The 14,889-nt window shown below is 47.3% G+C and overlaps 1 long non-coding RNA gene across 1 annotated transcript in view; it reads right to left on the reverse strand.

Annotated features, from left to right (window-relative positions):
- Window positions 1–12,514, reverse strand: part of LOC132656483 (uncharacterized) — a 61,523-nt gene extending 49,009 nt beyond the window's left edge. Inside the window, exon 1 of the long non-coding RNA XR_009594225.1 lies at window positions 12,184–12,514. This is a non-coding gene — a long non-coding RNA (uncharacterized LOC132656483). The remainder of the gene's footprint in view (window positions 1–12,183) is intronic.
- Window positions 12,515–14,889: the final 2,375 nt, after the last annotated feature.

The following is a 14,889-nucleotide window of genomic DNA, read 5'->3' on the forward strand; positions in this document are numbered from 1 at the left end:
AAACCAAAATTAAACCTTAAGAAACTTGTAAGAAAATGAAGTGACCAGTCTTTTCCTTGGATTTGTTTAATGTGTGGCCATCCCTGATTTTGTGTCTCTAACAAGAGTGTTAAGAGCTTCTCAGATACTGAGGAAGGTAAACTGAAGCATATTGTTCTCAGTTGTAAGAATATTTTTCTCAACCATTCTAACATGTTGGCTTAACAGTTCCCTTTCTTCACTAGTGTTTTGCAGTATAATATGGATGTAATGGTCGAAGCCATACTGTGCTAGTCATTTTTAACTTCCATCTTCCTTCAGATTCCAAAATGACATGAGAGAGCTGCCTAGTAGCAACTTCAAGATTTCCAAACATGTTTGAGAGGAAGTGTGTGCCAGCACATGCCGATGCATAGGTGTGGACGTCAGAGCAGTTTTGAGAGTTAGTGCTCTCTTTCCATCGTGGGTTCCAGAGACCAAACCCAGGTTATCCATCAAGCTTGCCTGATGAATGCTGTTACCCCAATGAGCCATCTGGGTGGCCCAAGAAGAGCCTCTTAAATATCAATTCTAAGTAAAAACAGAAGAAAAAAAATGTCTGAAAATTTTATCTTTCCTTTTTAGATACATGTGTTTTGCCTGCTAGGAGGTTCATGTACCATTTGTATTCCTCTAGGACCCTCCTCTGAGCAAAGCAAATCCCCAGGAACGGGAGTTACCGATGGTGGAAACTACCATGCACGTGGTTTCTAGGAACTAAACCTGGACCCTCTGCTGGAGCAACCATACTGTTAACTGCCAAGGCATTTCCTCAGCCCCAAGAAAAATTCTTACTGTCTTCATTTTGGTTAAACGCAAGCTTCAGATGAGATTATGTCATCACCAGAAAAAGAAAAGTGTGTTTCTTGTGGAAATGACCTGCCAACACTTACTTTATAGGGTTGTTTAAAAAGAGTTTTAAACATTATACAAATGCCTAACACTATTCCTGGTTCACAAGACATTTTGTAAATGGTAGCCACCATAATATTTAATATATTATAACGTAACATAGTGCTAGGACTTATCTGTCATATTTCTTTTATATTGGTAGTATTTTATGTATGATTCACATGGATGAGATGAGTATAGAGATCAGAGGTCGACACTGTTTCTTGTTACTTTTCACTTTTTTTTTTTTTTTTGAGACAAGGTCTCGTTGAACTTGGAGCTCACCAATTCAGCTAGACTTTTGCTGCTACTAAGCTCCAGTATTCTCCTTCTCCACTCCCCCAGCGCTGGGGTTGTAGGCATGTGTGAACATGATCAGCCGTTTTTACCATAGGTCCTGGGGATTGAAGTTAGGTCATCATGTTTTCAGGGTGAGCACTTTAGTGACTCCCTCTTCCCCTACATTCCTATATAGACAATAACTTGAAAGAAGAAAATGAAGTCCAGTCTAGTTAAGCTAAGCAGAGCTTCATAGAGGAGTAGAACTAATCAAGGAATAGGGGTGAGAGAGGGGAAAATAGGGAGAGGGCATTTTACAGGCAGCAAAGCTGGCACGGTAGAAGTCCTCCAAGCCTTTTGACATTGGACATGGAGCTACCAGATTTGGAGTCTGTCCTGCTGGGCTTCTGTCTTGCTTTGTTCTAGTAGTTCCCCATAACATTCAGGTTCCGTCCTTTTGGAATGGTAATGTATATTCTGTGTCATCATATGTTAGAAGTATGTAATTTGCTTTTTGGCTTTATAGGGGGCTGCAATTAAGAGATTTTTCTCGAGTCTCAAAAGAGACGTTGGATTTTGTACTTTTAAACAGTTTTGAGACTGTAAAGACTGTGGGGGTTTTGAAAATGGGACCAATTGCATTTTCCATTATGATATGGTCATGAGACTGTGGGGACAGGGAGTAGAATGTGGTTGTTTGAAAGAGAATGGCTCCCACAGGCACGTATGTTTGGTCCCCAGTTGGAGGAACTATCTAAAAAGGATTGGGAGGTGTGGCCTTATTGGAGGTTTATCGCTGGGGGTGGGCTTTAAGCTTTCTGAAGCTTCCTGCCATCCCTTGTATTGGCAGTCTGAGATGTGAGCTCTCAACTGTTCGTGCTGCCGTGCTTTAGCTCTGCCATCATGAACTCTAGCCCAAATAAACTCTAAGCCCAATTAAACGATTCTATAAATTGCCTTGGTAACAGTTTATCACAGCAATAGAAAAGTAACTCTTCTAGATAATTTTTCTCTTCACACATGTTTGGGAACCCCCAGGCAAATATTCCAGTTCTTTTTTTTTTTTTTTCCCTGTTTGTGGGAATCCATTTCCCCTCAAGATCATCTCACCCACATTTGCCATGCTTATGTTTTGTGATGCCTCTGCTCGTAGGAGTCTTAGGACTTGTACTGTGTCCCTAGTACTCCTGTTAAGTTCTGGGTTCTAATTCATTGGTGTGCCCAGCAACTCCACTTAGATGTCTAATTAAAGAGTCTGAACTGGCACATTTCAAACATCCTGTCTCTTCTGTAACTCACCTTTCTGTGAAACTTGTCAGATGTCAGTAAGTTGCATGATTTTAGTCAAGTGGCTAGGTTAAAAAAACAAGTGAACTTGAACTCTCCATTAATTCTTCTCTGTGCCAGTTTACTGTCACCTCTCAGCCATTTTTAGATTCCATCTTTGTATTGCTGTGGTTGCTGCTCTGCTTCCAGTCCCCAACTGAATTCCTTCTGTGTCCCATCAGTGAAAAATTGGGGGAGAGGAGGAGGGAGAGCCAAGGAGAGGGGAAAGGTCCCATAAAAACTGCTTCTGTTCCACAGTTCCCCAAAGTGTCACCTTGGATGTACTCTCAAGCACAGGGCAGCAAGTGCCCTCCCCCACCCCCCCCGCCCCCTGCAAGCTCTCTGGTTTCCCAGCAGCAAAAAGGCAGTAACTGCTAACAGAGGTTGCCCCATCCATTATTTTGGTAGTTTTTCTTTTCTTTTCTTTTCTTTTTTTTTTCAGTCCCATACCTGTTTGACCAAATTCCTTCTCCTTCCTCCATCCCCCTCCCCTGAGACAAGGTCTCCTTATGTGGCCCTGGCTGGCCTGGACCTCACTATGCAGACCAGACTGGCCTCAGACTCATGGAGATTCCCCTGCTTCTGCCCTGTGCAGAGGTTAAAGGCTTATGCCGCTACTCCAGGCAGGATACAAATCTTTGTACTCTGTGGCTATTGAAATATTCAGCAGCAGCCATCTGCATGTTTCTCACTTTAAGAACAAAACTCACACTTTTCTATGGCCTGCATTTTCTGTGTTACATTTTCTGTAAGCCCATGTATTTCTCTAATTTCCCATCTTTTCCCTTGAAACTCATTTGGCTTTTAAAAAGATTATTATGAGGACTGAACCCAGGACCTTATGCATGCTAAGCAAACACTATACCACTGAGCAAGACACCTGGCCGGGCTCTCCTCCCTCTGTCTTGAACACAGCGCTTTCCCTTAGGGCCTTCACGGACATTATTCTCTGTATCTAAGTTGCCCCAGTGTTTGTCAAGCTCACTACCTCTCTTTATTCAGATTTCTTCTCAAATTCAGATTGATAGCCTTCTAACAACTCTATCTAAAGCAGCGGTTCTCAGCCTTCCTGTGACCCTTTAATATGGTTCCTCATGTTGTAGTGACCCCCAACCATAACATTATTTCATTGCTACTTCATAACTATACTTTTGCCACCGTTATGAATTGTAATGTAAACATCCGATATGCCAGATGTCTGATATGTGACCCTGCCGGGCTGTGACCCAGCAGTTGAGAACCACTGGAAGTATCTCCTATTGTCTAGATTCTGATCTGGGCTTTTCTCACCACCATGCCCTGTCACATTCATCTGCCTCTTCACTGCAGTGTAAACTTGATAGAGGCAAAGGTGCCTGGCCCAGGGATCAGTAAGTCCCGGGAAACAGACAGAGTTAAGGAACTGCAAGAATTGCAACAAATACGGAAGGAAACTGACCAAAGTAACTGCAAAGAGGACACTATCCAAGTGAGACAAAAGTGACACAATTCATATTCACTCATCTAGTACATAATGCAACAGATGAAATTCAAAAGTGAACTTTAAGATGTAGTAGAAGAGAATTTCCCAAAACTAGTGAGCACACTACATCTACAGAAAATGTTCAAAGAAAATGGGCGTATAACCTTCCATGTTGAGCCATATCCTGGTTAAGCTATTTTTGTTGTTTGAGTGAGCTAAGCAGTCCAGGCTGATATTGCCCTTCAGCTCTTGATCCTCCTACCTGCAACTCTTGAGATCTGGGATTCTAGCCTTGTGAACCCACAGCTGGCCGTGGATCATAAGAAATGAAGGAAAACCTTTTCAGACCTTCTGGCAGAAAACACGATCACTTACAAGAAAGGGGGACATCACGCTGACCTTACCATTCCTCTAAGCAAATATTCACCAGAATATATACTCTGCAGTTTTCGGCAAAGGCCACACAACCCTAAACTTAGTCACATCTAAGTAACTGCCACCCAAGGGTTAGTGGAGAAAGTAGACAGCACAATGGTTCAGTGGGTAAAGGCGCTTGATGCCAAGCCTGATATCTTAACTTGGATCCCCAGGACCCACATGGTAAAAGGAAGAGAACTGACTGCTGAAAGCTGTCTTCTGACTTCCACACATGTACAACGGCACCCAGAAACACACTCACACACACAACATACATGCAAATAAAATAATGCCATAAAAAATGCAAAAGCAAATTTACACACACACAAAGGCAAATAAAGCACCTGTAAGCCTATGTCGGGGAAAAAAGTCCCCAGTAAAGAGCATAAGTGAAGCAATGATTCAGGAAGTAGGTCATGGGAGCTAAGGTTTGTTAAGAACATCAGCTTTTTTTAAAATACAGATCAAAGCCATATGACAAATGAAATTAAGATTACAGAAAAGAACCAAACATAATAAAACATCTCATAATAATACTTTTCTTGGAGGTGATTCAAATTTTGAAATATATAGGTAACAGAAATTTTTTTTTTAAGTTTTCAATATTTAGCAACTAAGGTCATTTGTGGAACAAAGAAATTTTCCTAAATGCTCAGCAATTTCAGTTTCTCTTCAAATCCCATCCATGAATTTTGGTCATATTCCTAGAGGATACCTTAAGGCTCATATGCTTGACAGGCCTTGCTTCCACATGATGAAGAAATAGTATCCTAATTGACTTTGGAAATATTCCTTTTAAAAATAAACCACAGGGGCTGGAGAAATGGCTCAGCAAGCAAAAGCATTTGCCATCCAAGCAAGAAGACCCAAGTCTGAATCTCTAGAACTTGGCATAACCACATCACCTCTAACGCCGATGTTGGGTGATAAAGACAGGCAGATCCTGGAACTTGTTGGCAAGCCAATCTTGCCAAAATATACAGTTTCAGGCTCAGTGAGGGACTGTCTCAAAAACCAAGAAGGACAGCAATAAAAGATACCCAAAATTCTCTTCAGAGTTCCACATGCCCGTGCCTGGGTGCATACACCATAGCCACATGCCACAAACACTCAAACTGTATTTTGAACCCACAGAAAGGTAAAGAAAAAAAAACATAAGAAATTGGAGTTATTTTATTTAATGAACAAGTAGGCTATCCTCGGCTCTTAATTATCAATGGCTAGAACATTGTTGCTATTAGCCATATGTGGTTTGAATGACAACTGCCCCCATAGGATTTTATTTTTGAATGCTTGATCCCTAGTTGGTGGAACTGTATGGCAAGGATTGGGAGGTGTGTGGCCTTGTTGGAGGAGGGGTGTCACTGGGAATGGGCTTTGTGGTTTCAAAACCCCAAGTTACTCCCAATGTGTGTCTGTGTCTGTCAGTCAGTCTCAGCTCCCTTTCTCCTCCCTGCCTCCTGACTGTGTCTCAATAAGGAGACCTTCTGCTAATGCTCCATTGACACGCTTGATTGCCTACTGCCATGCTCCCTGCCATGATGGTCATGGAGTCTTTTTGAAATTGTAAGCTACAAATATGGACTTTGCCTTGGTCACGGTGTCTTAACACAGTAATAGAAAAGTAACTAAGACAGCTACCAATATCATGGTTTGTATTTGAACTCTTAGTGTGCCAGTTTCACTGTAGCATAATGGTGTTACATTCTCTCTTTTTTTTTGGGGGGGGAGCAGGTTATTGAGACAGGGTTTTTCTGTGTAGCCCTGGTTGTCCTGGAACTCACTTTGTATACCAGGCTAGCCTTGAACTCAGAGATCCACTTTCCTCTGCCTCCCAAGTGCTGTGATTAAAGGTGGCTACATTCTTAAGTAAGTGCCAGTTGATTTTTCTTAATAATTTTTTTTAATTTTTATTTTACATGCATTGTTGTTTTGTCTGCATGTATATCTGTGTGGTGGTGTTTAATTCTCTGCAACTGTAGTTACAGACAGTCATGAGCTGCCATGTTTGAATCCGGGTCCTTTGGAAGAGCAGCCAGTGCTCTTAACTGCTGAGCCATCTCTCCAGCCCTTAAGTGCCAGTTTAAAGGTTAAACAAACAAAACAAACACACAAACATTAGGTAACTACTTTGAAATAATTTCATAATTCTTATTTGACCTGAGACATCTAGAGCTAGACAGTCCCACTTGCAGTTTTCTTTCATGTTATTGTTATGGTGCAGTAATTCTGCAGCCAGGTGTCCTAGTTAGGGCCACTATTGCTTTAGCACCACAACCAAAAGCAGTGGGGGGTGGGATGGGAAGGGGTTACCTGGCTTACATCATTGTTCATCATTGAAGGATGCTGGGATAGGAACCCAAACAAGCAGGGCAGGAGTCTGGAGGCAGGAGCTAATGCAGAGGCCATGGAAGCATGCTGCTTACTGGCTTGCATCCAAATTGAAGTAGAATCTCAACTCCCTGTGTCCATATCAACAATCTCAATCTAACCCAATCTCATGTTCTTTCCATCATTATCCCACACCTTTAAAATCCATTCCCACACATATTCCCCAGATTTCTACTTAAATGAATTAGCAAACTCATTAAGCTCTTCAGTAGCACAGTACGCCTCCTCATGGACTACTTTCTATCTCTCCTCTAGGAGCCTGCTTAGTCTTAAGTCTGGCAACTATTGGTGGGCCCTGAGGGACATGAGTATTGTCTTGACTGACATTTTCTTCAGAGAGACTTACTACTGTTTTAGTGGACAATGAAAGATTAGTTCCCTCAGTCAGAGGCAAAAGAGGCAGTATTTCATCTGCTGAGGATGGAGAGACTGTTTCCTCAGCTGAGATAAAACCCTTGAGAACCTCAGGGTTCAGAGATCTCAGATTCAAGAGGGTCCTCCCACACATCTCCATCCCAAGTTCCAGGATCCCATTCTTTACCAGTGTCCTTACTTTAACAGCTGACACCTTCCTAATTCTGGGATTTGAATTTTCACTGTAATTCAGCAACCCCTATAATGAGGGCTCGGGTTTGATTTTCTACAGCCTGAGCTCTGTGTCTGCTAGAGAGAAGATGCTCTTCCAAGGCACACTTGGAAACCTTTAGACTGCTCATGTGCACCTGAAACTGGCACCTTATCACCGAGTCCACTGTCCTTCACCATATTCTTAAGAGCTAGAAGTTGGTTACTTTTATCACAGAGCTCATTCTTTTCCTCGGTCAGTTTATCTAGAGATGCTAGTAGGAACCAACCAGTATCATCATTTTCCTTATTTTCCCACAAACTGCCAAAAGTTTATCTATAAACTCACCAATCTGTTGCCTCTCACAATTGCTGGACCAGGATATTCAAATGCATTTGTCTCCTTAAGTTTGTAAAATAGTTCACACCATGAGCTTTCAGTACTCTCTGAGCTCCCGGGGGAAGCTTCAGTTACTATAGGTGTTGGAAAGCTTATTCTAGATACCTAGCACATTAATCTGTATACTTCTGCTGCTCTAGAACTTCTGGGTTCTCCAGAGGAACAAACCTTACAGAATGAATCTACATATAAGTGCATACACACACAGAGTATGGCTTACAGGCTGTGATCCAGCTAGGTCAACAATGGCTGTCTACAAATGGAAAGTCCATGAATCCAATGGTTGTTTAGTCCATAAGGCTAGATGTCTCAACTGGTCTAATGCCAGTGAAGGAATAGACTTGGTAGGTAGGTAAAGGGCAAGCTGACAAAGAGGAAGAACAAGTTTCCTTTTTCCACGTCCTTTCTTTTTATAGGCTACCAGTAGAAGATATGGCCCAGATTAGAGGTGGATCTTCCCACCTCAAAATATCTGGGTTAGATGCATATCTTCCCATCTCAAAGATCCAGATTAGAAATGGGGCCTCTCACTTCAAATGACTTCATTAAGAAGAAAAAAATCCCTCACAGGTGTACCCAAACCTTTTGGGTTTTAGTTAATTCCAGATGTTGTCAAGCTGACCAAGAACAGCTATCACAGGAGGACAGCAAGCATGCTGGAAAAACAGTATGCGTAAATCTCTGTGGCAGAGTTTGGTTGAAGCTGTCCCTCCTTCAGCACTGCATTAGGTCATCTCAAAGTGTTTACTTAAGCTCCTCTGGGCTGCCTCCATGGTAGCTGTGACATCACAGAGAAGCCAAACTGTTTGGGGCCTGATAACAGTCCATTAAAAAACAAAAAAAAAAAAATCACTGCTATATAACAAACTTTAAAAAGGATACTATTTAGAAGCTACTTCAAGAAAAAACATTAAGTGATCCACAAAGGGCTCATAAATATGTATCTGCTCACTATATGGATAGTCTTACTTTTAAGGATCTATTTTTATATTTTTTTAATTACATGTGCGTGTATCTGTGTGTGTGTGTGAGTGGCACAGAAGCCAGAGGAATCATATGTCTCTGAAATTGTAATCACAGGTAATTTTGAGTTTCCCAACATGGGTGCCGAGAAGCAAACTCTAGTCCTCTGGAAGAACTGTACATGCTCTTAACAGCTGAACCATCTCTTCAGCCCGAGTGTACTTATTTCAAAATGTACAGTATGAATTTATAGTGCTTTTGACTCAAATATAATTATGCAACCACAGAAGTATTTTGAATTGCCTTTAGGAGAATATAAATTATTAAAAATAGCCCAACCACTATTTCTTTCTGTAAAAAGGAAGCATATCTAATCTAACACCAAAGATACATAAATTATAGCAGCTTAAGGAGAACTGTAAAAGGACATTTAATTTACCTTGAGTGGTCAAAGAAAAGTGGAACTCTTAGTTCCCTACACATGGTTAAGCCCATTTACCAAGTAACTGCTGATTCAGTGAGTACTGTAACAATGGGAGACGTACATGCAAAGCTTACATTTTCTTTCCCACTGAGAGTCTAAGTCTTTTTAGTCCCATTGTTTTGGGATAGTCATATTCTGTAGTGCATGCTGGCCTTAAATCCACAGTAGTCCTCCTGCCTAGGCCTCCCACGTGGATTGCAGGCACTAAGCGCCATATCTGCCTCTTCTTGGTCTTCTGAAGGAAGCAACAGGTTTCTCTTTATTCTCAGGTAGCAGGACTGATGGCCTACAGGACTGCAGCCACGAAGGACAACAGCCATGCAGGACTATAGCCGGACACTGAGGATGCCACTGCTTTCACTCTGCTTTGTCCTTTAAAGCTTCCCCCTGCTCTACATGCCCTGTATTCATTAGAGTTCCTGGCTAGGCGGCCTGGTCCTCTTTGCCTCCCCCATGGCTTTAGCTACCACCTACATTTTGGTGACTGCAGAAATTCAGACTTCACACCAACTTGCCCACAGTTTAAATGATGGGTTTCTTCTCCAGGCCCTGAGGTCCAGGCCCAAAGACCAGAACCTGTGCATCCCTTGCCCTCAAACTGCTAATGACTTTTCTTGGAGCCTTCTTTCCAGTTCTGCTGTCTCTGGGTACATGGCAGTGGTTCTAACAGGTTCCATATTAGCTCACAGTTCTTTTATACTCCATCCTGTAAGTAAGTCTCCAGGATCCTGAAAAGTCACATGTGACCAACTGTCATTTCCATTAGACAAAAAAGGCTTTCCCTTTCTTACAGGCTTTGAGCTAAGGCATCACAATAACTGGCTCACAAAGCTGAGTAACCCTTTGAAACTCTGTGCTACATTTTCTGTTGATTTGTAGGAGGGAAAAAATTGCTTTGGCCTTCTCTTGTTTTGTTTTTCTATCTCAAAAGCATATTTGTTCTCCCTAAACGGCTGAAAAAAAATTACAAAATTTCCATTCAGGCACAAATTATTCTGATTATTATTAAAGCATGATTATTCTGAATAATGAAGGCCCTGACCATCTGTCCATCGTCCATCTTGCCCCTTTTCAAGGCCCTCATCCACCACCCATACCCACGTCTATCTTGCTGTGGTTCTTGTCTGCTTTATTCTCTTTTGGACACTCCTTTTTCTTAGCTGACCCGACTTTGGCTACCCAGGAAATCACCATCTTCCTTTCAAGAGACACCCCCCAGTCACACTCCCCATGGAAAGCTGTGCAGGCATCCTCACAATCTTTTCCTTAGCATATGCCTCCTGGATTTCTAAAGCTGGGGCTGGAGGAGAGTGCGAGGTGTAAAAATCAAATTCATGAAATTCATGACATAAATGTAGCACATTTGCACACTAGTGAAGAAACATGGGCTGTAATATACATGTTTCTGCTGCACTTACTTTCTTGGAAGAAACTGGGCAATGAACATGAAACTCACAAGTCTTTTGATAAGTGTCACGCACACCTTCCCCGTTCACTACGTGCTGCCAGTGTCTAGCAGAGCCGCTCAATCTTTTACTCCACCCAAAAGCCGGTTAATGGTCCTAACAGTCCCCCACTTCTCCATTTGCTCCAGAAATGCTCCACCACCCTGTTTGTGTAGTCCTCTCCCGACCCGTGTCTTACAACACAGATTCTAAGGCTTTCAATTGTTGCTTCTTCACAGAGATCTGTGCAATAGGGCAGCCCGATCCCAGCGAAGCGTGTTTCCCTGCTCTTAACTCATCTACCTATAAATACCGCTCGCCGAGCTGAGTCACCAAAAGCCAAAGTTTACTCAAAATAGCTCTTAAGGAGTGCTGGAATCGAGTCACTCCAGTGATGACAGACTGACCACACACCCATCAAGCTGGGTCATGGACCTGAGCCATAGAACGCGTTCCTAACCACCTGGCGCCCGGAGGGCGAGTCAGGCGAGTGGGACCCTTGTCCCTCAGTCCGCCCTCAGTCTCCAGCTAGCGGCCCGACTCCGCAGCAAGGCGTAGAGTCCTCCCAGCGCTTTCCGAGCTGGGAGCCGCAGGGGGCTGGCACCCGGCACCGCCCTCGCCTACTGCAAGCACAATGGGGCGCGTCGAGAGACCGCCAGGCTCCAGCTTCAGAACCCCCCCACCCCCGCCCGCCCCTTGGCTGCTGCCAAACCACCTGATGACTTCGGACTACTGCCCACCCCCAGGAGGGTGCCACAGGCTTAGGAGCAGCCCCCGGGGAAAAGAAAACGGAAGTGCCACCCCCTGCAGGCAGGGCGGTGACGTCACCCCTACCACCAGCCTGTAGCGTGGGCGGCTGCCCATCACGTGACCCACGCCCCTCCGAATCCCGCGCGCGCGCGCGCTCGCTCCCTCCCCCCACCCCCCCACCCAGACTCCCACCTCTCCCGCCTCCTCTCCCCAACTTTCGCCCTCCCCGCTCCCGCACCGCTGTCAACAGCGCCAGCTCCGCCTTCCCCTTGCCTTGGCGCCCCCACCAACGGCGACGCAGCGGGCTCCCGAGCTCAGGTCCGGACTCTGGGAGCGCGGGGTGCCCCCCTCCCAACCTACCCCCAAACTCAGGCGCGCAGGGTGCGTGGGCCTCGGGGGTGCGGTGGAGGTGACGGCAACTCTCCACTTAACTCTTCCCACCTTGGGCTAGGCGCACTCTGCAGGTCTGCGCTCGGAGGGAGACGTGAGGCGCGCGCGGCCTCCCCGAGCCCCCTCCTCTCACCCTTCGGCCCGCTCCGCCTGCCAACCGGGTGCCGAGCTTCGTCTCCCGCGGAGGCCGCGCACAGATCGCCTGCCGGAGCCCCTCACTCGCACCCTCCTCTCCGTGCGCGCTGGGGTTACAGATTCAAATTTTTTTTGGGGGGGCTGTCGCTGCTGCGCCTCGTTCTATTTTCTTACTCCCCCCCTCCACCCCCAAACACGGTTTTCTAAAAGTGGAGGCTGGAGGAGGGAGAAGGAGAGCCAGCGTTGAAATGGGCGGGTGCGCACTGACCTGTCAGCGGCAGGGGAAGACCCCCGGTCGGGGCGAGCTCTCCAGCCAGTGGGGGCACTGGAGCGCAGGGCTCGAGCGGAGTGGCGGCCGCGCTCGCCCAGGTGTCCCCTAGGCCGGTCTGCGCCGCCCCCTCCCTCGGCGCCGCGCTCCCCGCCCCAACGCCGGGGACCAGGGAACCCCCCCAGCTCGATTTTTTGTGCAGTTTCAGCAAAGCTCCGGGGAAGTTGGTCCTTTTGTTCCACTATTTATAGATTGCGTCAACATTGCGAAAAGAAGAAGGCGGGGCGGCGGCCCCTCCCCCGCCCCTCGGCCCGCTCCCGGGAGAGAAAAGCCCCAGCACACGACCTAAGTACACAGCGCGCCAGCCGCCCGCCCCCGTGCCTCCTGCTCGCCGCCTCCCCCTCCCCCAGCCTGGGCCCGGGCGCTGCCAACCCCGTCACGTGCCCTCCCGGGAAAACCAGCTCCCCGGGCTGTGCGCCGCCTGCCTGGTTCCGTGGCAGCGGCCTCCGCCCTGCTGCGCTCCCCAGCTCGTGGCCGGGGTCGCGGGGCCCCGGGGGTACGCACAACCTGGGCGCCCGCACCTTGACCACCCGACGGGGGTGCCCCCGATCCACGCCTCGTGCGGAGTGGCCCCGAGCGCCCCGCGCGCTCTTGCTACTCTGCCCACCCACCCCCCTCCGTCTCTGGGAGCGCCACCGCCCATGCTCGCGGAGAGCGCGCGCGTTTGGGCCCTGCTTTGGAGCCTGGACAAGTCCCTCTGCCCCCTCGCGCGGCCGCACCCGCAGGCGTTGGGTGCTAGGCCTCGCTCCCCGCACTGATGGCCAACAGGCGTGAGGGGTGCGGGGGTGGCTCGCAGCAGCTCCCGGGCAGAAGCGCGGGAAGAGCGGGGCGGACGTTCCCTCTCCGCAGGTGCAGCTAGCTTTAGGCCAGCTTGCTGCTCGCTTTCCCAGCTGCTGCAAGACCAAGGAGTTTGCACACCCGACCCCTGACAGGGGAACACAGTGATCGAAGACTCACTGTTGTGTCTCGGCAGCGGTTGAGGCAAACCATTAGAAGTTGCCTTTAAACCCTGAGGACGAAGTGCTAGGCCCCCGCGTACCCCGAAGTGAAACTGAGCGCCCTGCTGGCCTAAAGCCTCGGCTGAGAGCTCGGGCGTAAACAAGAAGGGCGGTAAACACGAAAAGGAAGGCCTTGCGATACAGCCGAACACAAGTGGCTTCCTTGGCGTAATTAACTTTTCTAGCTTCGAGCCCTTCTCCTAAGTGGTTGATTTAGACTGCAGTTGGGACTTTTCAGGATCAGGATAAGTTAGCTACCAGATACTGGCTCAGGAAAACAGGCTGAGCTGGGATGAGGACAGGAAGCCCGTAGGACCTTTCCCGGCAACTGGAGAGTCATAAACAGTCTAGGGCTCCTCCCTCCCCACCCCCACCCCCCGCTGAGTTCGGACCACCACCCCTCTTCAGGAGCGGCCCCTACACCCTGTGCCCGGCTTCGAAGTTGGGTAGAGGGACGGGTCCAAGCCAGGTAGAGCTTTCCCAGGAGTTAGTTGGGGAGGAAGTAGCTTTGCCTCGAGCTGGGAAACCCTTCCAGGCTAGCTTTCTTTTCCTTTCCTTTTCTTTCTTTCTTTCTTTTCTTCTTTATTTATTTATTTATTTATTTATTTATTCATTCCTTCTTTCTTTCTTTCTTTTTTTTAAAGAGAAAACTTTAGATTCGAAGGCTTAGAACGTGGGTTTCAAGCTTACTGTGTGTGTGCCTGCTAAAAGAAGGAAGCGAGACAATAAAGAGCGGACTTTTTGCAGCGGTCGCTTCCTTTCCAAAGCTTGGAACTACAGGCCTGACAGGCTCTGGTCGCTCCCACCTGATGGTACGCGGAGCCTGGGCTGGAGCCCATTTGTCGTCCTTGCAATTTATCCAAAGGGCCTAGCTACTCACTTTTCCGTCTCTCTACCCTGTTCTTTCGGCATTTAGAAAACAAACCTCTTAGGAAAGCAAATTCGTTTCTCTGGCATTTTGACTGCAGCAACCGCTACAAATCACATTTCTTTGCATTTAGTAAACAAGTCAGGGCCTCCTGATCCTCCCCAGCGCTGCAAGGGCCAGAGTTTGTCAAGGCACGGTCATGGTTCCCTTACCCTGTCCCCTGGCTAAAGAATCAAGGTCTCAGCTATTTTGTCAAGACACCAGCTTTCCGCCCCCCAACACACACACACACTTTGTTCTTTGGCCGCGAGACCCCGGAGAGGAGGGAACGAAAGTAAAACGAAAGCACTCAGTCACAGCCACTTCCCTCTGGGCGGCGGTGGCAGGCCAAAGTTGTGGGGTCGCCTAGATTGGCCGAAGCGGGCTGGGGTGGAGGAACTGTTCCAGAAGGAGGCCCAGGAGTTGCCAGGATTGCCCTGGGTGGCAAGGCTCCCCTACCCCGGGAAAGCGAACACGGGCAGTATATCATTCTTGCATAGAAAGTTTGGTCTGGGTCTCGAAGTTGAGGGCTGTCTGGGATCCTGCGGAAGTAAAGGAGTGTGGCATAAGAGCGAGTTTGGCTGCCAGTGGCAGATCCTTCAATAGGGTCTCGGGCAGGCGTGCAGGAGCGCGGGCGAGGGTGCGCAAAGGCCTCTTGGGACTTGAGGCCCACGGAATTCTTGCTCCGCTGAAATTGGATAAGCACCCCGCCCACACGCAAACAACCAAAGTTTTACGCAG

Source organism: Meriones unguiculatus, chromosome 9 (genome assembly GCF_030254825.1).
Source record: "Meriones unguiculatus strain TT.TT164.6M chromosome 9, Bangor_MerUng_6.1, whole genome shotgun sequence".
In the NCBI taxonomy this organism is placed as follows: domain Eukaryota; kingdom Metazoa; phylum Chordata; class Mammalia; order Rodentia; family Muridae; genus Meriones; species Meriones unguiculatus.